This window comes from Benincasa hispida, chromosome 3, assembly GCF_009727055.1.
Source record: "Benincasa hispida cultivar B227 chromosome 3, ASM972705v1, whole genome shotgun sequence".
In the NCBI taxonomy this organism is placed as follows: domain Eukaryota; kingdom Viridiplantae; phylum Streptophyta; class Magnoliopsida; order Cucurbitales; family Cucurbitaceae; genus Benincasa; species Benincasa hispida.
In genome coordinates this window covers 55,934,414-55,961,293 of record NC_052351.1, presented here as the reverse complement: position 1 = coordinate 55,961,293, position 26,880 = coordinate 55,934,414, and positions in this window count along the sequence as shown.

Here is a 26,880-nt window from a genome sequence, read left to right as displayed (position 1 = left end):
GACATAGAACCCAATAAGTAGACCTCTGTGTCAAAAGCACAAGAGAATGAAGTAGGAGGTCAATCTCAAAATTTACCAGTGGCTTCACAGTCGCAGGTCTCACTCATCGCCCAAAGTGATATTGCTATGTTAGCAGCACAGTTAGGGACAACTGTTAGTACAATTATGATGGACAGAATACAAGAGATGACTCGAGCAACTATGGCAAAGCAGGTAGCTCTATAGGTTCAAACTCAGAATCAAAAGCTATCACCTGAATCGAAGCATTTGCAAGATTTTAGAAAATATAATCCTTGCATATTTAATGGGCCGTGGCAATCTACAGAGAGATCAATAGATATTAGTGCAAGATCGACGACCTGTGATCAGTTCAGGGAATGCTTTTGTGAGCAATATTTTGATGCCAACATGACATACAATAAGCAAATAGAGTTCTTGAATCTTAGGTAGGGAGCTATGTTTGTGGTGGAGTATGATCAAGAGTTTAACAAGTTGTCCCATTTTGCTTCTAAGTTAATGTCATCAAATGAGGATAAGGAAGGGAGATTTATCCATGGTTTAAGAGATGGGGTGTGAGGCATTGGGCAAGCTCAGTTATTCAGCAGCACTCCTTGCAACTATGTGTATAGATTCCCCGGATATAGATGAATATTTGGGGTCATCAAGATTAGTTTCATCTTTAGGTCATAAGAGGAAGTGAGATCAGATGTCTCACACTTCTCAATATAGGGACCAAAATTTTGAAAGACCAATGTGTAGTTCTTGTGGGAGGCATCACCAAGGATCTTGTTTAGCTAGTACAGGAAATTGCTACCGATGTAGGCAGGAAGGACATACGTTCTATAGGATGTCATAATAGAAATGTTGAAGGTGGTATGGATCAACCCTTGGGTGCGAATCAAGGAACTGTTGAGAGGCAAGAACAATAAGGCAGAGGTTATGCCATGACTCGACGAAAGGTTGAAATGTCCAACAGAAGGGTGACAAGTACACTTCCTGCATTGAGTCGTATGTCTAATGTTATTTGGTGTATTTCCTATTTATTCATATCTTCAGTTTTGTAAAGCATGCTAGGCTAAAATTAGAATTTAAGCCATGTTTTGTAGTTTCACTCCATCTGGAGTTATTGTTTTGACACACGAAAGAGAAATTATGTCAGGTTTCATTAGTAGATCGGATGTTAGGTGTAACTTTGATCATTTTAGACATGCAACACTTTGACGTTATCTTAAGCATGAACTGGATGGTTAAAAATCATACAAGCATAGATCGCTTTATGATCGACTGAATTCTCTTTTATTAAATTGTTTTTTTTTTTTGAAAGAAAAATCTTCAGTACAAATATACACCATCGATAAGTAGTAAAAAAATTGCAATCCAAGACGTCTCACGAGGGAACAGTTTTTCAATAAAAAAATCCTAAGCAACAAATTTTTCTCAAAATTGCAACTTTATTAATAAAGATAAAATTGATTTGGGGTTTTGGTAGAAAATTAATTTGCCAAACAATTATGAGAAAATAGGGATTCAAAGATGCTCAGGCTTCTTTTTGAAAATAAATTTAGTCAAATGTGAAAACTTGTAACTTAGTTCAAATTCGATGGTTTGGTGAAGTGCATTCAATCCCTATTCAATCTTTTAAGAAGTATCTTTAGGATACTAAGCCATTAAACCTACATTTCTATGGCTAATGTGAACTTAGTTAATTTAAAACTACAATCCCTTGTTTCTAAAGGTGTTGCACTATGTCTAGGGTAAAAAAACAAAGTCCTATTTCTAGGTTCTTTTCCTAAATCACTTTTATGAAAAACAAATTTCATCCATTGTTTTTGTATTATATTCAATTTTAGTATACTAATCTAGATGATCACGCTAGGCTATTAGTGATGCAAATAAAATTATAAAAGCAAACCAAGTTATGAATTGAGCCAAGTTACTTTAATTTACATATTAGACTTTTGCTACTTTCTTTAGTGTATTAACGTATTTCAATCCCAAAGAAGAGCTTAACTCATGAGTAAAGAATTAAAGAAGAGCTTAACTCATGAAAGAATTTGTTGGGATGCCTTGAATTTATTTGTTGGCGCTTCGAACAATCAAGTACGATTATGACCCTAGGGTTTAGAGTAGTGCACTATATAAACTTTCTAACCCCAGAGGTATCGTTTGATGTAATTTTCTGAAAACATTCTCCCTAATAATACTGTTCTCCCTCTGCCCGTGGACGTAGCTAACACACAGTTAGTGAATCACGTATATCTGCGTGTCGATCTTCTCTATCTTTACGTTCTTTTTTGTGTTCTTTAATTGTCGATTTCGTAACAGAATTAAAGAAAAAAATGTAGATGTATAAAAGTTCATGATATGCTAAATAAAAAGGAAACACATTTCTAGGTAATGAACAAAAATAAATAAGTTAAGTAGATAAATAAATAAAATGAATAAATGAAAATAACAATTGAGTGAGAAAGACCTACTTCTAAATGTTATAGAAAAATAATTATGCAAGGCCGCTAAAAATGTGAGAACGTAGACAACTTTCAAAACTTAGAATTTAAATGGAAATTACATCGAAACTATGAGATGAAACTTAAAACCAATTTTCTACACATTTTCCCTTAATCTAATTTGTCTTGTCATTTTTCAAGGGATTCCAAGTTGTAACAACCTCAACTTCCGTATGAGATCGAACAATGAGGTGCAGAAAATGACTGGACAAATATTTAACTAAAATAACAAAGAAATTGAGATGAAAGAGAATAAGAACTTGAAATTGAAATTAATTTATTATGTCTACGACTGTGAAGTGAACTAAAAATACAAAATGCAAGCTGCTGGAAATTTAATTTAAAGGTATGAAGTACATAAAGCGAACTAAAATAAAACAAGGGAACTAAAACTTGAAAAGAAAAAACATAATAAGCACAGACACAGATATAGATATATGATATGATATGGTGATACACCAATTTCTAAAAAACTAAGATATGGATACGTTGAAGATACATTATTATTATTATATATACATACATATATGTATGTATGTATGTATGTATGTATGTATGTATGTATGTATATATATATATATATATATATATATATAGGAAATGCATTGAGTTACAAGCTTTCTCAGCGGAATCCAAGTGTAAACCCCACTGAGTTTCCTGGTAAGTCCAGGGTCGAACTCAGGGACTTGGGAAAACGGTATGCGGTGGTAATTTCTAAGAAGACGTTACGGTAACCAAATAAATCAAATAGTTGTTTGGGTTGTTGTATGCGATAATAAAATAAATGAATGTGGCGGATTTGAGAAAAGTTCGATTATGCGATAAATACACTGAGTACGTGGTGGAACGGGTTGAGAAGGTCTTTCGCTAGCGTTTCCTGAGAATGCGTCAAATTATGTGATCATGCTACACTTCTGCGACAGCAGATCGTTTTCCAATGCAAATGTGGTGCTCCTACTTCTAGGACGCATGTGTTGAATGCAATAATGTCCATAGAGCTTATTCCTAAGTCTCTACTGTTTTCCTATGCGATGATGTAAGATGCACACAAAGACAAGGTGACTGCACACAATCATATCCTATCTCTAGGATACATGCGATGCGTTAATAGCAAACAGTGCTTATTCCTAAGCTCTATCTCTTGATTATGCGTTCTAATCTGACTCTCCCGAGCCTAAATTCTAACCTGGCTTTTTCAAGCCAGATCCTGTCCTTAGACTACTCTCCCAAGTATCCCTAATGGACGAATGATGCATACATAATATAAGATAATAGCATAGAATGAAGATTCCCAGTTATACTAGCTAAGTGCTTCTCAACCTATTCGACAGATTTAGCTACTCATGTGTAATAAACAGAGAGTGAACAAATATAAAGAAGTGAGTTCCATTTCTATAGATGAGTTTAAGTACAAAACAACAATGGAAGATAAGGATAGAGAGTCTGGTAGCAATCCCTTGCTTCCCAAGGCTTTTACACTGTCAACTCTATTCTGTTCAAAAGATAATCTTGCTTCTGTAGGAGCTAGCCCTCTCTCCGATCTTGAAGCTTCCGGCACTCTCCCAAGTTTACCAGAACGATCTATCGGCTAAATCTTGCTTCTCTCGCTTTCGCATTAAAATAAAAGAAAATCTAAGAACAAGGCTATTCTGACTATGGTAAAATTATCTAAGTATTTGAACATGCTGAACCACCAAACTCTTTTTTTGAAGGTTGCCTTCGGTATTTATAGAGCTCTGGGGTGAAAGGTAGCTTCTCTCTTATGATTGCACAGATGTGATGGCTTTAATTCTCTAACTGATGTGTCGAATATTTGTCACCGAAAAGCTGAGTGTACTTGTTATCGTTAGAGACTTGTCAACTTAATTCGGATTCGACCGTCATCAGCTTTCTGTCCCATCGTGATTAATTATGCTTTTCACTCAGATACGGCCACTAAGTTGCGCTGGCTCTATGCGGCAATCCTTCTTGAGCAGATGTGTGCGAGCACAAATCACCGTAAAGCTTTGCGGTAATACTGCGTTCGACCATTGATTTCTTGTGGTCGCGCTTTCCGCCTTGCGTCAATGCATATTCTACATAGAAATACACAAGTTAACTGATTCTATGAGATGGATGCATGCGACCGCAATGTTATGAACTTAATGCTTTTTGGACGCAATCTATCATATTTTATCAACAAAAACCTTCATTGTTTAATAACTTAGTACTATAATAACGTGCATTTCTGCCCGTTATCAGCTTTGCAGGAACAACAACAATAGCTGCACGGAGTACGGTAGAATTCCCTGGTACGGTCATTTGGGAAGTCCTTCCGAGGATGACTCCCATATAATTCTTGCGAGAGCTGGAGAAGAGTCTATGAGTAAAGCACCGTATCCATATAACTGCTTGCCACCTACGCTCCGCCATCCATTCAAACTTTAGGAACCTAGGTAATAGTATCCCGATCAAAGAGCTAACAAAGGGGATGAGCCAAATAGGAAGTATACTGGATAGGGTTCAACTAATAGAGACTCTCGGAATGGCTAGAGTAAAAAGTGCCCAGGTGAGCATATTATGGGGGACCGTCAAGCATATCTCGCAAGGATCAAGGGGGATCTTGTTGTTTCATAGCTTAGGTCGTAGCAATGGACCATTGGACTTTCAACAGGCAGTTTCAGGATTGAGCATGAGTGCCCGGAAGTTGTCATTGTATACTCCCGCGGGTCGGAAGGCGGCGGGGGAAGGAGGAGGACACTGGGCGGGATCTATCAGCAGCGAATTCCCCATACATCTCGAGGCGCCTATCAAAAAGATACTCCTGTCTCTTATACACATCTAGATGTGTATAAGAGACAGATCTATCAGCAGCGAATTCCCCATACATCTCGAGGCGCCTATCAAAAAGATACTTCGAAGGCTTCGGGAACGAGGTATCATTAGTCAAAGAAGACCCTAGCCAATCCACATAGCTTGCTTGACAAATGTCAGTGACGGAGACATCATAAATTGGTTTATACACGTGCTCGGGGTGAGAATGATCCACAAATACTTCGAGTTGAGCAACATACATTTCCTCATTTAGAATTCTATTTAAGAAGGTACTTTTCACATCCATCTGATGTAATTTATACTTCAAAAGACAAACAATGTTGAGCAAGAGTCTAATGGCTTCTAATCTTGCAACAGGAGCAAAGGTTTCATCAAAATCTACACCTTCAACTTGTATGTATCCTTGAGCCACTAATCTTGCTTCATTTCTGGTCACATTTTCATTCTCATCAGTCTTGTTTTTGAAAATCCACTTTGTGCCAATAACATTCACATATTCAGGCTTAGGGACAAAATTTCAGACGTCATTCCGCATGAATTGCTCGAGCTCCTCTTGCGTGGCATTTATCCAACATTCATCTGTAAGAGCTTCTTTGACATTCTTTGGTTCAACAGGGGAAGTGAAGCAAATTTTGTTGATCATGTCAAGATAATTAATTTTATCCTTTCTTTTGATCATCATTCCTTCTTTCGGATCCCCAATAATATTACTAGAAGGATGATTTTTACAAACCCTGCTGAAAGGTTGTTTGTTACTAGCTTCTGTCTGCTTTGAGATATTCTGGTTAATCTCCACTAGATTTTTTGAATTCACATCTAAAGGCATGTTAGGTGAGATGTTAGGCATAATAGTATTAAAAACTGAAGTGATATTGAGATCTTCTTCAATAAAAGGAGAACCAGGGGAAGTGGCATCATCAATTATAACATTAATAGACTCCATTACAATATGAGTTCGTTTATTGTAGACAAGGTAAGCTCAACTATTTGTGGAATATCTAAGAAATATCCCTTCATCAGACTTGGAATCCCATTTTCTTCTAGTCTCTCTATCAACATGAATGCAACAAGCACTTCCAAAGATATGAAAATATTTCATATTAGGTTTTCTACCTCTCCATATTTCATAAATAGTGCTTGAAGTTCCTAGTTGTAAGACCACTATATTATGTATATGACAAGTCGTGTTTAAAGCTTCCGTCTAGAAGTGAAATGGCAGATGTTTTGCATGTATTATCACACGAGTAATCTCCTTAAGTGTTCTATCTTTCCTTTCCACAATTATATTCTATTGTAGTGTAATAGAAGCTAAAAATTCATGGTGAATCCCAACAGATTGATAGAACACAGTGAATTGAGAGTTCTCAAACTCCTTACCATGATCACTTTGAACACGCATCACATTCATCAACAACAACTAGAACATATCGTTTGCCTCTCGACTCTCAGATTGCATGGGTCCCATCATATCCATATGAAGAAGTTCCAGAACATGAGAAGAGCTTGAGTGACCTGATTTCTTGTGAGAGGCATGAGTTTGTTTACTAAATAGGCAATCTTCACAAATAATTACAGGAGACACTGATAAAGAGGGGAGGCTAGTTATAATATTAGTTGCAAAAGCCTTCTAAATAGTATTCGTGCCTATATGCCCAAAACATTTATGCCATAGGCTCACTTCATCTTATCTAGAGAGATAACAAACCTGCGAAGAATGATCAGAACTCCACAGATAACAATTATCAGAAGAATGCAAACCTGTGAAAACAACAGTTGCCAACCCTTTTATGATATCTACTGCCCCCTCTCACTTCTTAGAAGTTTATAAATTAGAGCCTGACATATTTGGGAAGTACTTATTTAAAGTGAAACACAGTTTTAACTAAACATTCACACCAACCACATGAAATACTTTAAAACTCCAGGCACACAGAAAATATAATACAAACAAATCCATCTCCCGATTACTCAATAGTCGACTCTTAACTTAAGTCAGTTTCTAGTCCCTAGTATGCACATAATGAGACTTAAAAAAATAATTTAGTGACCTAACTACTTCTTCCTTCAACTCTTCCAAAAACTTGATCTACTCGCGTGTCAGACTGCAGATTAGCTAGGCTCTGGGTGTAGACCACTACCTCGAAAGGAAAAGAAAACATTGGAAAAATGTGAGCTAAACACCTAGTAAATGGCTTCTTTTAAGTCTGAATTAGTAAACTTCAATAAATCATATCTTTTTAAAACTCAGGGTTTAGAAATGATTAAGTTATAATACATATAAACCATTATAATGAATAAAAACCCTGGAAAGAAAAACATCCTCTTTTTTTAAAAAAAACCTCCTCCACTCATCAATCCATAGTTGAGGAGAGCCCTTTTGCTTAATCACCCAATGTCGAAAGTCCTTAGTTGGTGTGGAGTAATCTCAACACAATCAACATCAATATACCTAAATGCACGTGGTTACTCATATACCCTGGATACCATCATACCTTAGGTATCAGGGGACCCAAATACCTTCTCCTAGTCCTTCAGCATTAGGTTTCCTTAATATCATCATTATTATAAAACTTTTCACATAACTCATAATTCTCATCAAATCATTCCACGTAAAACATATAAATAGTAAAGTCATTTAAGAAATGCTCATGTAGGGAATGCTTATTAAAATGGGCTTCATAATCTTTCTCGGAAATCAATGCATATGACATCAATTGTGTTTTCAAAGGCTAAGGAAAACATGTTGTGAAATTCATAATAATCTCATAAAATTGCATAAAACCTCTTAGCCTTTTGGAAAACAACAGAATACTTATTATGCGGTCAATATGCATTGAAATACTTTAATGCTAGTAAAACTTCATTCACGAATTCAAAGCAAGTTATTTAATAAAACTAGTCACTCATTATCTTTTTTGCTAACTCCTCGCAGTTTGTAAGCCTCCCCTATGGGTGTTTGTTCTGTGGAATTAGCATAAACCCTGAATTAATATTTTCAACCTCCTTTCGACCTAACTCAAGAAATCAGATTCAACTTCATAAGTTCAATGCCCTGTCCAAGTTTATCGCATCCTCATCTCACAGGTTTACATTGTTGCCTAACACGGTCGCTTGAGGGTGCTTAAGAGGTGCCCCACTTGCCTACCCGTTCAACACACTCCTCGTGCATCTTACTGGGTTGCACAGCTTACTCACATGCCCCAAGCCATACCTATCACATACACATAGCCTGACCTCACGCGCGCTCTTCATCGCACGACCTTGACCAACCAGCTATTCACTTGTGCTTGAGGTGCAGTAACTTGCTTGTTCAACCTATCAGTTTCTCAGTTTAATCTTCTAGCATAAATAACTCAAAATCTAGGCTCTTTCTTACAAAATTTCCTTCAAAGAATTTGTTTCCACATGCGTTAACTAACTTACCTCAAAATTTCAGTCTCAGATTTCACCCAACGAACCCGAAACTCCCAAATCCTTACAGCTTGCCCAAGTGATCAAAGAGCCTTGCACACTTGGGAAAATCTTCAATTCTTAACTCAATCCTGTGGATATTTTTGTACTGCAGCCCTAGGTCATCTTCGGCACTTATCACTCTTTACTTTGGCATGAGGAAACTGCTCAAGTTGAGCTTCTCTTTTATAATTGAGCTTGCATGAACATAAGCCCTCTTAAGGTGACACCTAGGCCACTTAAATCTATGTGTTTAGGGCCACAAATCTTGCCACTATCCTCTAATCGATAATTAAGCTAGGTGTTGATGCCACCTCATTGCATGAAACTTGCATGGCCGCATAGTCCCCTTTTCCAACACTTCTTGTGGCTATTGCCCAACGCTCATCACCTAGGACCCAAGCTGCTTGCATCATCTGTCTTTGCCGCCTTCCTAACCTTAACACAACCTTGGTGCTTTGACTATCGCATAGTCATGCCATCGTCGGGTTGTTAGGCTCATTACACAACCATGCCATCATCAGGTAGTCCTTAGCTCATACGTTTTGCATACCTTTGGTGATCGAATGTGGTGGTTTTCCACTCACCAACCCCTCAATTAACCTTTTACACACTTCTCTCACACTTTATTACACACACCATTGGCTATACGCTAGTCTCATCTGTTGAGCCTTCAAGTCGCGTACTTCTAGTGGTCGCCTAGGCCTTACTCTCAACCATTCTTCCTACCATCTTAGCAATGCATGTTGCATGCTATGCAACCACTAGGCTTACTTAGTTGCTCGCATATTCAACCCTTATACGACTAACTCACCCATCTGGCCAAATTTCTACTTCTAAGGGCTATTCTTCCATTTATCTGAGAGTACCTTTGCCCATACTTAGCCAAATTTCCTTCTTTTAACCCTTAATATTTACACCTACTTCAGATCATGGCATACAAGTATATGAACTAACATAATATCATAACCATAAAAACTTAGTATAATAAGTGCGAGAGCTTACACAATTGACTAATGCTAATAATATTGGTAATGAGTCCTTTAACCAACATTACATCTTTCAGTGGAGGAAGACTGGTAATTGAGTTTCCTTTCCCAATAATTTTTCCATAAGCACCATCACCAAAAGTGACCTTTTTGAAACTAAAAGATTTAAGATTGGACAAATAACTCTTTTCACCAGTCATGTGCTTAGAGTTTCCACTATAAAATCACCAGTCACCTTTAGCAGAGGATCTGAGCGAAGTTAGAACCACATTACATTTATTTTGAACATTTTTCTCCTTTCACATCTATTTGACTCTTGGCTGGTTTTTATAATGGTTTTGTGAGAAGTAGGGAGCACTTCTGGAATAGGTGGATCTGTAGATAATCTTCAATAATTGATAGCAAAAAGGACGTTTGTGCCCTCACTTTCCACAATAACGACAAACCCACCTTAGTCTAGTCAAGGGATTATCTTTCAATACAACATTTTGTTACACCCCTTATATTATACACATATAATAGGAGGGGTAGAAAAGACGTTCCACAAACCACAAACGAGGTTGCTAGAAAAATATATGCACCATGATTAAGGCCTGCAAAATCCGTTGGAAATATCCAATTCGGATAGGAAAATATTCATGGAGGGAGAGAAGAATTTTTCTATAAATAGATGAAGGTAGGAGGGTCTGTGGTAAGAAAAATCCAAGGGAAATAGTCTCTGTGACTTAAGTGAAGAGAGGATTTCCAGCCCTCTTGAAAGTGCTAGTATTTTCTAGTTTTTCTGCTCCTATATCTTTCCATGTATTGGTTAGTCAAGTGTTGTAAGTTTTTTCCCTGAAGTTTATAAATAAAATTGATTGAGCATTGCTCTGTTTTGGGGAAGATCTTGTTTGGGTATTCTCTGGTTTGTTGTTTGCAGGTTGGTTACCTAACAAATTGGTATCAGAGCCATAAAACACTGGGGTGAATAAAAGGGATGGCTTAGAAGCAGTTAGAGGAACATATGGAGTCAAATGAGAAGGAAATGATTCAGATGAAGGAGATGTTGTTGGGACTATGAAAAAACATTAAAAAAAATGACCGAAGAGGTAAAAGAAAGCAATTCAGCTCGAAAAGTGGAAGAATCAGGCATTCACGATGGAATAAAGCTCAAACTCAAAGGAAAATTGGAAGAGGTGGACTCTATAGCAACGCAAACAACTAGAGGAGCTGATAAAGTTACGAATAAAAGGTTAGAGGTGATTATTTTTTCAGGTGAAACCCCCAGATCTTGGGTCTATCGCGTCAAGCACTACTTCAAAATACATGAGCTCACAGATGCGGAGAAAGTCAAGGTAGCTATGGTAAGCTTTGCCCCAGACGAAGTTGATTGGTTCAGGTAGAGCCACGACCGTAGAGCTATCACTTCTTGGGAAGAGCTCAAAAGAAGGATGTTTGAGCATTTTCGACCTACCGAGGATGGAAGCTTAGGAGCGAGGTTACTCAAGATTAAACAAGAAGGGACTTACCCGGAATACGTAAAGAAAATCATGAACTACTCAGCACCTCTACCAAAAATGGATGAAAGTGTGTTGCATGATGCCTTCTTCAATGGCTTGGAACCCACGCTGCAAGCTGAGGTTGTAAGCAGAAACCCTATAAGCTTGGAGGATTGTATGAGGAAAGCCCACTTGGTGAATGATAGAAACATATCCTTACAATTGGCCCTCAATGACTTGGGAGTTTATAGGCCGATTAAAAAGAGGCCCAAATTCTTAAAAAAGAAAATACGGGAGATAAAAGTACGACAAAGAAAGATGAAGCCCTAAGTACATGACAGATATCTATCCCCTTCAAAGTATCGTTTGTGAAGAAGGAGCCGCCAATGAAGAAGCTATTCGACCATGAATTCCGAGAATGCCTCGACAAGGGATTGTGCTTCCGTTGCAACGACAAATATTCTCTAGGGCATCGTTGTAAAAATTGAGCTAGCCGCGAACTAATGCTGTTTATTTCAAACGAGGAATAAGAAGCAGGGAAGGCTAGAATTGTTGAAAAAGAAGCTCAATCCGAGCTGGAGACCATGGAAGTCACAGACAACCCAGAAATAACGTTACTTTAATGTTTGGGTTCTCTTCTAAAGGGATAATGAAGCTAAGAGGGAACATTCAGGGTAAGACCGTAATTGTGCTAATCGATTGTAGAGCCACCGACAATTTTCTTCACAGAAAAATCGTGGAAGAACTAAAGCTACCAGTATCGGGCAACAACACCTTTGGGGTGTGAAGGAACTCTAAATAGGGAACCAATGAGTAGAAGGAGATCATTCCAAATTTCATTGAGAAAGAACATAAACAATTACAGTCTAAAAGAACAATAAATTACAAGCATGCTTCTTTAATTGAACAAGGGATAGAGTATGCAAACCTTTGAAGAACTCTTTCTTCAAGTATCCCTTAATCATTCAGCAATTCGTTCATCAACACGAACTCGAACGCAACGATCAGAACAACCAACAGTATGAACTGAAGTATCCTTGATCACTATCGAGTGCAACTCGATCCTCGACCCTCGAATGGAACAAGAACACCACCATAAGAGTTATCTTGGTATTCTTGGTGAGAGAATCTAGCAGTTGTGGGCTCTGCATGACTTTGGATAGAGAAATGAAGGAGGTAAACAATCGAGTAGACGATCGAGTAAGTGGAAGATGGAAGAAGTCTATTGTATAGACTTGATACTCGATCGTGTAGTAAGAAGAAGCCTAGCGTATAGACTTGCTACTCGATCATGTAGCAACGAGTAACTATCACATAGTAAACTTGATACTTGATTGTGTATGCTCTCTATGCTATCATTTAGTAAAATAGTTTTACTCGATCGTCTTTCTGTGAGATCAAATCCGAATCAAATCACACACTGATTTGGAGAACTATTTCCTTTTATCTCACAATTGCCACAAAACTGCCAACAACCTCCCACTGAAGTCGGTTATTGTGAAAAAGAATAATTAATATATTATAAATAAATAGAATAACCAACATATCACATTTTATATATAACCTATAGTTTTAATATTTCATCATATGAAACATATAAACCGTAATTCTTTTTCTATTTTATGGTATTTAATATAAATCATATTTATATTAATTCCTCCAATTACTAATGTGTCAAATACATCATGCCAATTATATCACATATAATTGAATCAATTTAATTATATCATATATAATCAAATTTCCTCTTGTTAATTTGAACACTTCAAACTAACGCAAAATTAGATTCTCAATTTGAACCCATTGAGCTACCAAGGGGACCTTATGGACATGTGGCTTGAAGCTCTAAGGTACATGAATAACTAACTAAACTCTTTATTCACGAGATCCATCATCCGTCAACTGTTAGTCACTCCACTAAAGATCGAAAGTTGTACTTTTTGCACTACAGATATATTTCTATGTCCATTGGATATAACCAATCAACAGTGCGATGACCCTTCACAAATCGTTCGTAAGTACAGCTGGGCCAATTTACCGTTTTGCCCTTGTAGTTACATCAAACTCCTTAAGTACCATTGATTATTCTAATGAACAATAAGTCATAGTCCCACTATGACTGAGTCCTCTCTTCCCAAGAGACAGTGTGGCCACTATGTTCAAGACCCGAAATCAACTCTTAAGGGAGTAATTTATCTACTTACCCCTGCTTCGGGGAGGAGTGAATTTCGTCTTGTGTAGCTAAGTTTCTAGCTCCCCAATCAGATGAATCCCCAAAATGGTAGGCTTCTTGAGTTAACCATCTGGCCACTCTCACCCATACAAATCAATGGATTGCCCTCATAAGTAGGAGTTCCCAATTCACTCAGGATTAAGATCATGTCACCTATGGTCATCTTAGTGAAATGTAAGTTTCAATATGAACAACGTTAAGTCTCAATTATGAACGGCGTTATATAAAGAGACTAAACATTTCGTGGTTCGGTCTTATACAACCTCTTTATATAGGATACCCCCGCTCGCATTTCTCCACGTGAATGGTCAGGATCATACCACTTGTAGCACTTTACAACACTTGTAATATCTACAAAGCAGGTCGCATCCGTAGTGTTACCAGGATAAGGTATTCTTCCTTTATCCTTATACTATAGACTATTTAGGTTCTTATTTAAGGCATGATCCACTTGTATGTCTCCACATATATGCTTAAGTTATATAAAATAACCTCGGATCTTAGTTTATTGAATTGAGTAAATTCTTATAAAATAACACTTATTTTATTAATAACAATATGTTTACTGACTGTTTACAAACTACGAGACTACCAGAAGAATTAAGACACCAATCCCAATAGGGTGGTCATCGAAAATGGTATGGCAGTGCAAGGAAAAGGAAAGTGCAAGGCCATAATGGTCAAACTCCCCGAAATCAAGGTAACCTCTGACTTCCTTATCATTGATTTAGGAAAGATTGATGTTGTTCTTAGAATGTAGTGGCTATGCACAACTGGCATTATGGGAATACATTGGCCTTCCTTAACAATGTCGTTCATATCAGAAGGTTCCCCCATTATTTTAAAGGGAGATCCATCACTAACAAAAGTAGAAACGTCCTTGAAAGCTCTAGTGAAGGTATGGGAGGAAGAAGACCAAGGATTTCGAATCGAATTTTAGAATATACAAATAGAGGAAAACAGATACATTGTATTAGAGGCGGAAAGGCAACAACCAGAATAGTTACTTGTCATGATCAAAGCCTTGTTAGAAGAATTTGAGGACAAATTTGCTACTCCAATAGGATTACCTCCCAAACGTGACGTTGATCACATGATCTTATTGACAAAAGGACAAAAATCTATCAATGTATGGCCCTATAAGTATGGCCATGCCCAGAAGGAAGAGATCGAGAAGTTGGTGGAAGAAGTGTAACAAGTAGGGATAATACGTCTAAGTCAAAGCCTTTATTCAAGCCCAATGCTGTAAGTCAGAAAGAAGGATGGCGGTTGGCAATTTTGCGTGGATTACAGGAAGCTAAATCAAGCTACTATAGCGGATAAATTTCCCATTCCTGTGATTGAAGAGCTGCTGGATGAACTTAGTAGGTCAATCGTGTATTCCAAGTTGGATCTCAAATTCGGCTATAATCAAATCAGAATGAGGGACTGTGATGTTGAGAAGACCGCGTTCATAATGCATGAAGGACACTATGAATTCTTGGTAATACCCTTCGGGTCGACTAACGCACTGGAAACCTTTTAATCTTTATCCGTCGATTTGTGCTGATTTTCTTTGACGATATTTTAGTCTACAACCCTGATATTTCAACACACTAGACTCATCTGGGAGTGGTATTCAACATCCTTCGTGACCATAAGCTATATGTGATGACATGCAGAAATGCACGTCATTTTAGGCCTTTTATTTAGAATTATGAGGGTTGTTAAGCAGAATAGGCAGCGATTATGTTTGGAATACATGAGAAACTGAGTTTGCGTCCATTGGCATTAAGAATCTCAGCTAACCCACTATTATGCGATATTATGCGTTCAACTGTCTATCTTTGTAGCTAACGTAGGAAGTGGACGCATACTTGGAAGCCGGGCTATCGCAAAGACGACTGCATGTGGTGAATTTCTCCATCGCAAAGGTGAACGCATACGTTTAACGCATGGATGTTGCGGCCACCAACCGCATGCGTCCATCTCATAAAGGTTGCCTTCGTCAAGCGAATGCGGCTATCGCTCAGAAGTTGCGGCCATCGAGCGAATGCGAGCATTGCAAGGAGATTGCGGCTACATGAGGATACCCATAATAGAGGGATGAATGCAAGGTTGGTGAAATGCAACATGAACGCATATCTCGGGAGTATCAAAATATGATGTTGACATTTCACCTACCACGCCGTTAGTAGTAGAGCTGTCTCTTATACACATCTAGATGTGTATAAGAGACAGGATTGCTAGAGTATCGCATACTTAGTCATGCGACATAGGAATATGAAGCATGTAGCAAACCACCGGGAGGTGTGCGTTGCGTGAGTGTTGTGAGAAAACTTTATTTGCTTAGTGTGAAGCTGTAGCAACACCTATCTATAGGCGAACGTAATGCTTGTCTACGAGTAAAGTCAGCAACAACTAACTGCCCGGGAGGGTAAGTGGTTGGTCACATTAAGCAATGTGAGCAAGTATTCACTAGAGATAGGAATAATCTTACGTCAGCCAGGTTTATGCGATTACCTTGTCTTATGAGCGCATCATTCATCATTTAGGCATACTTGGGAGAGTATTCTAAAAACCAAATCTAAGACTCGAGAGAGCGAATTGGAACGCATAAGCAAGAATAGGAAACTTAGAATAAGTTCCGTTTGCTATTACACAGCGTATGCACCTGTCTCTTATACACATCTAGATGTGTATAAGATAAGGCCTCTCGACACCGTCGCATATACACCGCATGCGTTCTAGAATTAGGCTCAAGTGTGTGTAGCATGATCGCATAGCTTGCGTTGGCTGAGGTTGCCCTTGCGGTCAAGCTTAGGGTTGCAATGAAGAAATCCTCACATTTTATCTATTTTCCATGCATTTTACTACGCGTCAACAGTTTCCGTGTTTCTATCTCTCATTCATATTCCCACTGCTTTGTCTGTTAGTTAGGAGTAGGAGTAATGCTTAGCTTACAACCCCTGTCTCTTATACACATCTAGATGTGTATAAGAGACAGCGCATATACATCGCATGCGTCCTAGAATTAGGCTCAAGTGTGTGTAGCATGATCGCATAGCTTTGCGCTGGCTGAGATTTCCCTTGCAGTCAAGCTTAGGGTTGCGATGAAGACATCCTCACATTTTATCTATTTTCCATGCATTTTACTACGCGTCAACAGTTTCCGTGTTTCTATCTCTCATTCATATTCCCACTGCTTTGTCTGTTAGTTAGGAGTAGGAGTAATGCTTAGCTTACAACCCCTATCATTCTTTTATTCATCTACCGCAAACACATCACCGCATACATTTAGCTACAAGTCCCTGAGTTCGACCTCGAATCACCCTAGAAACTTGCATTCACGTTATACTTATCGTGAGCGCAAGAAAACTTGTGACAGGAATGCATGGTCATCGCATATAAGAGTAACGCATATTTCCATTCCAACGCATGACCACTGATGCATGAGAGTAAACGCATACCTTAAGACATGCATTGCATATTGTGTTCACCATAATTTTAGTCATCAATGTTTTTGGCGACTAATTTTACGTCACCAAGTTTTTGGCACCATTACCGGGGACTTGGCAGTTAATTTTTTGTTAAGTTTTGTGTTTTTGCAGGCAACCTTTTTACCTTGGGAGTATTGTAGCTTGTGCGACCAAGTTGCAAACAATAATGAAGTGTAGGTGATGTGCCGAAAGCCAGTATTAACACCAAGATAGAAGGGCAATCAGTCGCATGAGCTGAAGGTAGTTCTAAGCACATGACAGCCGCATGCGCCCAACAATTGCCGGAAGTTCCAATGGTCAGGGCAAGCTTCTTGACCTAAGCAATTGAGAGAAATCTCCTGCATGGAAGACTCCTTATGGTGATATCATTTCAATTTCTCCAAGGACGTCTTCTACTCTATCTTTACCTTGCTTTCTTAGTTTAGTGTATTTTTTTTTTTTTATTTTGGATATGCGGTTTCTTCCTTGGTTGTGGTGCATTTTCTCCTTGTAGGTGCGACAATAATTCTGTTACAATGGAAGAATTCCCTCCATCCTTCAATGCATGGCTTCGATCGCATGAGTTCCAACGCATGGTCGCATACGTTATTCCGCCTAAGGTTCTTTTCTTGTCATCTTTTATGCATTATCCTTTTGAAATTCTCCTTGCCCGATTGCGTTCCTTTGCGATGCATCTATGATGGTACGTATAATTCACCGCATCCGCTAACTAAGCATCACAAGGCTCACCTTACTTTTAAATAGCTTCTTCAAATTTTGATAGTCTAAGTTTTATTTTTTGCAAACCTTTGTTCAAAAATTTGTTACCACATTCCTGTTGTTTGTCTTTAGCTTTGTGGTGAGAGCACTACCAACCTCTAAGTTTGGGGTGGCAGTGATCTCGGAGAATTACGTTCATTACATTGTGATCATTATCGAAAAAAATATATATTTTGAGAATAACAACTCCATTGTCAACGCAATGGGGAACCCATGTTGATAGAGTTAATTTGTGAAAGGCACTTACTCGTAGTTGGATGTCCGCATGACACACATGGGGGCAAGCCAAAACGAAAGTAAGTCACCAGGATCAATGTATAAGTGCAACTCCTCTGTCAGGCGCAAGCCAATTTGAGCAAGACATGAGTAGAGTTGAATATGGAACGCAAAGGAAGTTGGATGCCAGCATGACACAAGTGGAGGCAAGCCAAAACAAAGAGCGTAACCAGGTTTAACACCGCATTTTTGATAAATAATCGCAAAGCTGAATTTTTTTGAACGAACACATTCTCAAAAGCTGAACGCAAAGTTGCTGGGAATGAATACAAAGTTTTTTAGCAAAGGCTTGCCAGATTTAAACTTAGAAAAAATCTTTTTGAAGAAACAGCCAAAGTGCATGAGAGCGTTGTGGCCATGATTGGAGGTATGAGTAAATTATATTCTGAGAGGCTGGTCATCGCAAAGGAGAGCCAGAAGGTGAGTTAAGAATTTCTCGAGTATAACGCATGCTTGAGGATAAGCATGAGTCTAAGTTTGGGGTGTGATAACATGTAGAAATGCACGTCATCTTAGGCCTTTTATTTAGAATTATGAGGGTTGTTAAGTAGAATAGGCGGCGATTATGTTTGGAATTCATGAGAAAATGAGTTTGCATCCATCGACATTAAGAATCTCGGCTAACCCACTATCATGCGATATTATGCGTTCAATTGTCTATCTTTGTAGCTAACGCATGAAGCAGACGCATATGCGGAAGCCGGGCTATCGCAAAGACGATCGCATGCGGAGAATTTCTCCATCAAAAAAGCGAGCGCATACGTTCAACACATAGATCTTGCGGCCATCAACCGCATGCGTCCATCGCATAGAGGTTGCGGTCGTCAAGCGAATGCGGTGATCGCTGAGAAGTTGCGGCCATCGAGCGAATGCGAGCATTGCAAGGAGATTGCGGCTACATGAAGATACCCATAATAGAGGGATGAATGCAAGGTTGGTGAAATGCAACATGAACGCATATCTCGGGAGTATCAAAATATGATGTTGACATTTCACCTACCACGCCATTAGTAGCAGAGTTTCAGAAAAGAACCATCACGTCGCGAATGTCAGAATCAGAGTAGGTCCATTAATGCTGTCGGCGATCAAGCTCTATAAATTGAAGCCGCTGAGCATAATTTTAGAGAATCCAAGGTTTTTCGCCTAAGGCTTGCCTTAGGGCGAATCCTTGTGATCCAGACGAACGCGTGAGAAAAAAGCTTGAGAGTTCTTTATCTTCTTCATCCATTCCGAGTGACGACTGGAGTCTTTGCCGGAGTTAGAGCTCGAGAGAGTCTGCTCCACCGCCCATCTATGGCACCACCGGTAGCCTTGACACACATCTGCTAGAAGTAAGACATTGCTTCCAGCTGGTCCTTTCATTTTCTTTTCTTTCCTTATATTGTATTGTATTACATCATGCTTTAAGTAATTAATACATTTTGTGAACAATGCATTTCTATAATTTCCTTCGACTTCATCTCCATCTTCATTACTTAGCATCCTTAACTTTCATTGCATCACTTAGTGAGATTGCTAGAGTATCGCATACTTAGTCATGCAGCATAGGAATATGAAGCATGTAGCAAACCACCAGGAGGTGTGTGTTGCGTGAGTGTTGTGAGAAAACCTTATTTGCTTAGTGTGAAGCTGTAGCAACGCCTGTCTATAGGCGAACGCAATGCTTGTCTACGAGTAAAGTCAGCAACAACTAACTGCCCAGGAGGGTAAGTGGTTGGTCGCATTAAGCAATGTGAGCAAGTATTCACTAGAGATAGGAATAATCTTACGTCAGCCAGGTTTATGCGATTACCTTGTCTTATGAGTGCATCATTCATCATTTAGGCATACTTGAAGAGTAGTCTAAAAACCAAATCTAAGACTTGAGAGAGCGGATTTGAACACATAAGCAAGAATGGGAAACTTAGAATAAGCTTCGTTTGCTATTACACAACGTATGCACCCTACAGATAGGATATTGCATGCGTCCAGAAGTAGGATACAGTGGTATGTGGTCATTTTATTTATGTGTGGGAGCACATGCGTAGGAATAGAGACTTAGAAATAAGGCCTCTCGACACCGTCGCATATACATCGCATACATCCTAGAATTAGGCTCAAGTATGTGTAGCATGATCGCATAGCTTTGCGTTGGTTGAGGTTTCCCTTGCGGTCAAGCTTAGGGTTGCGATGAAGACATCCTCACATTTTATCTATTTTTCATGCATTTTACTATGTCAACAGTTGTCGTGTCTCTATCTCTCATTCATATTCCCACTGTTTTGTCTATTAGTTAGGAGTAGGAGTAGTGCTTAGCTTACAACCCCCATCATTCTTTTATTCATCTGCCGCAAACACATCATCGCATACATTTAGCTACAAGTCCCTAAGTTCGACATCGGATCACCCGAGAAACTTGCGTTCGCATTATACTTGGGCTGAGAACAAGAAAAATTGTGACAGGAACGCATGTTCATCGCATATAAGAGTAACACATAATTTCATTACAACGCATGATCACCGACGCATGAGAGTAAACACATAGCTTAAGACATGCATCCCATATTGCGTTCACCATAATTTTAGTCATCAAAGTTTTAGCGGCTAATTTTACGTCACCAAGGTTTTGGCAATCGAAAGAAATGTGTGTTCTACCAACCAAGAATACAATACTTGGGTCATTGGATATCTCAAGGGTGGAGGCAGATGGAGAGAAAATAGCAGCAATGGCTAGATGGCCCCAACCCAAGAACACGTTAGAACTACAAGGATTTTTGGGACTGACTAGATACTATCGAAGGTTTGTAAAGAGGTATGGAAGCATTGCAGCCCCCTTGACAAAATTATTACAAAAGAATGCCTTCGTTTGGGGAGAGGAAGCCATGAAAGCCTTCAAGGAACCTAAGGAGGCCATGATGACAGCCCCTGTTCTAGCCTTGCCTGACTTTTCTCTACTTTTCGTAATTGAAACGGATGCATCTGGATATGAGTTGGGGGCAGTTCTCTCTCAAAATATAGACCTATAGCATACTGTAGTTAGAAGCTTTCCCCAAAAGCACAAGCCAAATCAATATATGAAAGGGAACTAATAGTCGTAGTCCTATCAGTGGAAAAGTGGAGACACTACCTACTGGGAATAAATTCACAGTTATATCTAACCAAAAGGCACTGAAATTCTTAATCGAGTAACGAGAAGTTCAACCTCAACACCAAAGATGGCTGACTAAACTCTTGGGCTACATCTTTGACATTTTGTACCAGCCCAGATTATAAAACAAAGCGGCAGATGCACTTTCACGAGTGTCCACACCAACTGAGATCTACACGTTGACAGTCCCAAGTTTATTTGATGTGAAGATAGCCCTTCAAGAAATGGAGCAAGATGAGGATCTGTAGAAAATCATTGAAAGTGTAAAAGTAAACCCTGATGGGAAACCCAATTATCAATGGAAAAATGAGGAACTATTATATAAAAGTCGTTTAGTCATCTCCCGGGCTTCAGCCCTTATCCCTTCACTGCTGCACACTTTCGATAACTCAATAATAGGAGGACACTTAGGGTTCTTAAAAACATATAAAAGATTGAATGGTGAGATATATTGGCAAGGGATGAAGAATGACGTCAAGAAGTATGTGGAGGGATGTGATACATGTCAAAGAATTAAGTCAGAAGCCTTAAACCCAGCAGGCCTATTACAACCACTTCCCATTCCAAATATGATTTGAGAAGACTTGACGATGGATTTCATTGAAAGGCTACCTAAATCCGACGGTTACAACTCGATTCTGGTGGTTGTCGACGGATTAAGTAAGTATACGCATTTTATTAGACTCAGACATCCTTTTTCAGCAAAACAAATGGCAAATTTATTCATTGAGGAAGTTATCCGACTCCATGGAGTACCTAACTCCATAGTAACAAATCGGGACAAGATATTTCTAAGTCACTTTTGGAAGGAACTATTTTCCATGATGGGAACAACATTGAAGAGACACAACATTCCATCCCCAAACGGATGGGCAAACCGAAAGGGTTAATAGATGTTTGGAAACATATCTAAGGTTTTTTTGTAACAAACAACCAACCAAATGGAGAAAATGGGTGGCGTGGACAGAATTATGGTATAGAATCTTCCATTCAACGATCAAGATGACCCTTTTCCAAGCAGTTTTCGGTCGTCCACCACCTCACATTTAGCGATCAGGATGACCCCTTTCCAAGCAATTTTTAGCCGTCCACCACCTCCCTTAGTCTTATATGGGCAAAAGAAGACAACGAATGATAGTGTGGAACAATAATTGCAAGTAAGAGATTTAGCACTTTCAGCCTTGAAGGAGAATTTATTAATGGCTCAAAACTGCATGAAAAAACAAACGGAGTTACAACGAAGAGAGTTGCAATTTTTAGTAGGGGATGAGATATTTTTAAAACCCATACCATATAGACAGAAAACATTGGCTTGGAAGAAGTATGAAAAATTAGCTCCAAGGTTCTATGGGCCTTATCGAATTATTGAACGAATAGAAGAAGTGGCATACAAGTTAGAACTACCGCCAGAAGTATCTATCCACAATGTATTTCACGTATCCCAACTGAAAAAGAAGCTGGGGCAATCTCACAGCACCACCCCCTAGCCTTAATAGAGGAATTCAAACTTCAGATGTTACCAGAAACGATGTTGGGGAGTCCAGAACAAGGGAATGGTAGCTAATGAATGGCTCATTAAATGGGAAGGACTACCTGAGAATAAAGCAACGTGGGAATCTGTAAAGGCTATAAAACAACAATTTCCTGATATCCACATTAAGGACAAGGTGCATTTCGAGAAGAGAGGTAGTATTACACCCCCTATATTATACATATACAAGAGGAGGGGCAGAAAAGACATTCCACAAACCACAAACGAGGCTGTTAGAAAAATATATGCTCCATGATTAAGGCCTGAAAAATCCGTTGGAAATATCCAATTCGGTAAGGAAAAGATTCTTGGGGGGAGAGAAGAATTCTGCTATAAATAGATGAAGGTAGGAGGGTCTATAGTAAGAAAAATCTAAGGGAAATAGTCTCAATGACTTGAGTGAGGAAAGGATTTCCAGCCCTCTTAAAAGTGCTGGTATTTTTTAGATTTTCTGCTCTTATATCTTTCCATGTATTGGTTAGTCAAGTGCTGTAAGTTTTTTCCCTGAAGTTTATAAATAAACTAGATTGAGCATTGCTCTGTTTTGGGGAAGATCTTGTTTGGGTATTCTCTGGTTTGTTGTTTGCAGGTTGGTTACCCAACACGTTATTGGTAAATGTACCTGTAAAGCTATAAGACTCGGGATCTTCAACTTTAACAAACTCAATTTTTTGCTTCCCTTTTAGATTTGACTGGTTTTAATGTTAACTTCCTCTTTTAGAAAATCCAAGGCCATAGTTATCACCAGTAGATTTTCCTTCTATCAAAAGTTTTTCCAGAGGCTCGGTTTCAGTATTCAACATTCTGATATTCTTGTATACTGAATCCTTTTCAGCTTTAACTTGAGAGAGTTCACACTTCAAATCTGCAACAGTAGACATAAGTTTGTGATTATCATCTATCAAAGTCTCAATTCTTACCTTCTACACATCAAGGGCTTTCTTATCATCTTACCATTTGAGAAAAAGAGTATGATAAGAGGGATCTGTGGATCTGTAGACTCAATTCCTGCAATATCATGATTGATCTTTGCATACACATCATATTTAGAAATATCACATCATGAGATATCCGAGGAGATGTTGCTAATAAGCGCTTTGACATCATCATCTGAGTCATTTATATCTTCGAATTTCGTATCAGATAAAGTTAATATGTATCCTTTGCTCTGTATCTTCAGAAAAGTGGGACATTCAACCTGTATATGACCGAGTCCACCACACTCTCAACATTTGAAGTTCTTTTCCTTGTGCGAAAGTAGATTGCCTAGCTTGTCAAATTCCCTTTTACTATTTTGAGATCTGAATTGATTGGAAGAAATATATAACCATCAGACTTGTTATTATTATAAGAGTCAGACCTCTTATCAGAACATTTTAGCACACAATTAAACTATTTTGAAAACAAAGTAATCAATTTAGCAAGAGGATTTTTTGATTCTCTATTGTCACTAACAACTCTTCTTCAACGCTGATTGAAGGGCAATTCCCTTACTTTTTCTTTTTGACTTTCCCATCCAGGAAAATTTCAAAAGTGAGTAAGGAGCCAAATAATTTGTCTACTCTCAACTTTGTTATATCTTGAGCTTTCTCAATGGTCGTGACTTTCATGTCAAATCTCTTGGGTAGAGATCTAAGTACCTTCCTAACAAGTTTTTCTTCTAAAATCTTTTCTCCGAGAGAAAATGACTCATTTTCAATATCTAGCAAACGTAAATTGAATTCAACAATGGATTCTTCTTCGTGCATTCTAAGATGCTTAAACTTTGATGTCATCAACTGCAGCCTAGACATCTTTACTTTAGGTGTTCCCTCATGAGCAATAGATAATATGTCCCATGCCTCTTTAGCTGAGACACAAGTGTTAATTGATCTAAATATGTTGCGATCTACACCATTGAATATAACATTCAAGGCATGAGAATTTTTCAAAGAGGCTTCATCTTCTTCTCTAGACCACTGAGATTCCAACTTCAAAATTTCCTTTCCATCATCAGTTTTGATGGTTGGATGAGTCCATCCGCATACAACAGCCTTCCCAGTTTTGTTATCAATCGATTTCAGAAAGATAGTCATTCGAGCTTTCCAGTAAGAATAGTTTGTTCCATCAAGAACATATGGACGAGTGGTAGAGCCTCCTTCCTTGATTCCTTCCATGATCAAAGCACCTAAGATAAGGGTGATCTGCTCTGATACCAATTGAAAAGCCACTAAGGTTAATCACCACTCGATATACGGATATTAAACTGAAAGCACTGACAACAACTATAATAACAAAAATACCAACAAGTAAACAAGTAAAAGCACATGATAGTTGGTAATCCAGTTCGGTGATAAACACCTATATCTGGGTGGCATAAAGCCTAGGAAAGATAATCCACTAATATTGAAGAGTTAAGCAATTTACAACATAGTATTTATCTATAATAAACAACTATTACAGTATGTTAATATTAACTAAATTTATCTATAATAAACACCTAGGCTCCCTCTAGATATAAGACTCCCTCTCAACTAAATTTAGGCTCTCTCTAAGTATATTAATATTAGTATCTGACACTTTGGCACCCGAAAGTATGTGAGACTCCTCTAAGCTTGATTATCGATCAGTGAATTTCCTTCACCGACAATTCTTAAGTCCCCCTAAGACAGTGAACTCTTTATCTAAAGCTAAGTCTTAGGCTTCTGCTAAGACTGAGAATCTCTTCTCTAGCAGTAATGGTTTAGACTCCCCTTAAGACCTTGAAACTCTTCAACATGTTGCACTCAACAAATGAAGAACATGCACAACGGAATAATGAGCAAACAAACAAGAACACAATATAGAATAGTTCAGCCACAATATAGAAAAACGTCTTGCTCAATTACACAAATGCGACAATTCTAAATAGGCTACAACACTTACTTTAAATAAACAAATCCAATAAAAGAAATACGTCCTCATTTGGAATAAAAAGTCATGCTTCAAAAAGGAACATATCGGACTAAATATCACAGCCGAATATTTTCAAATATGGAAAATATTCTGCAAGAAAATACTTTAATATCACAACTGGATGTTAATACTTCATTTAAGACATCTACAGAACCACTGCCTTATAGAAAATTATAAATCCAACAAACCAAATCTTCAACACAACCTAACAATTTCCTTAAGAATACAAGTTTGCAACATTAATGGCATCAGAATTTTTCCTACATGGTTAAAAATGAAACATTTTACTAAACCGACCACTACAAGAACATAATCTACCCCTCGTTGAGTTTTGAGAAGACCAAGTATAAAATCCATGGATAAGTCTTCCCAAATACTATTAGAACATCAGAAACAATGTTAAAACTTCCAACTTTATGTTTAATAACGAAATCAAAACGTTGAATAAAACTAAGTTATCTTTGAATAAAACTAAGTTATCTAACATGCATATGACTAATAGTTTTTTGAGTTTGAAGAAACTTTAAAGAATGGTCAGAAAAAAGTACAAAACCTTTACCTAACAAGTAGTGTTCCAAAATTTTGAGAGCTCTTGCTCATAACTACTCCACTTTTGGCGAGCTTCACTTAGTTTTTCGGAAGAAGAAGAAAAGAAAAAAATAAATAAATAAAAATAAATAAATAAAACTCAAGAGGATGTACTTCTTGTGATAGGACAGCTCCAATGCCCAGCCCTGAAGCATATACTGCTACTTCGAATTGCCTAGAGAAATCTGGTAAAGCCAAATCTGGGGCTGTACACAACTTTTCTTTAAGGAGCCGGAAGCTATTTTACTGTTCCTTTAGCCATCAAAAATTTTCTTTTTTCAGACAGTCGGTTAATAGGGCTGCCAGTGTACTGAAATGTTTAATGAATTTCCTGTAGAAAGATGCTAATCCTAGGAAACCTTGGATTGCTTTCAAATTAGGTATTGGCCAATTGTGTATAGTAGGGGTGTTCAAAAAACTTGATGATCTGAAAAAATCAATCAATCCAACCCAATCCGTACGGTTTGGGTTGGGTTATCAACTCATTTGAGTTAAGTTAGGTTCAAATAAATGAAAATTTTATAGATTGAGTTGTTTCATGGGTTAATATAACCTAAACCAACCCAAATTTATTATTAACTTTAAAAAAAAAAAAAAAAATTTGTTACTTATAACACAAATATTTATACATATATTAAAATTAAGTAGATAATCTTAATTCAATATATGAAAATAATTAAATTAGATTTTTACATATTTACATTTTGTTTCTTTC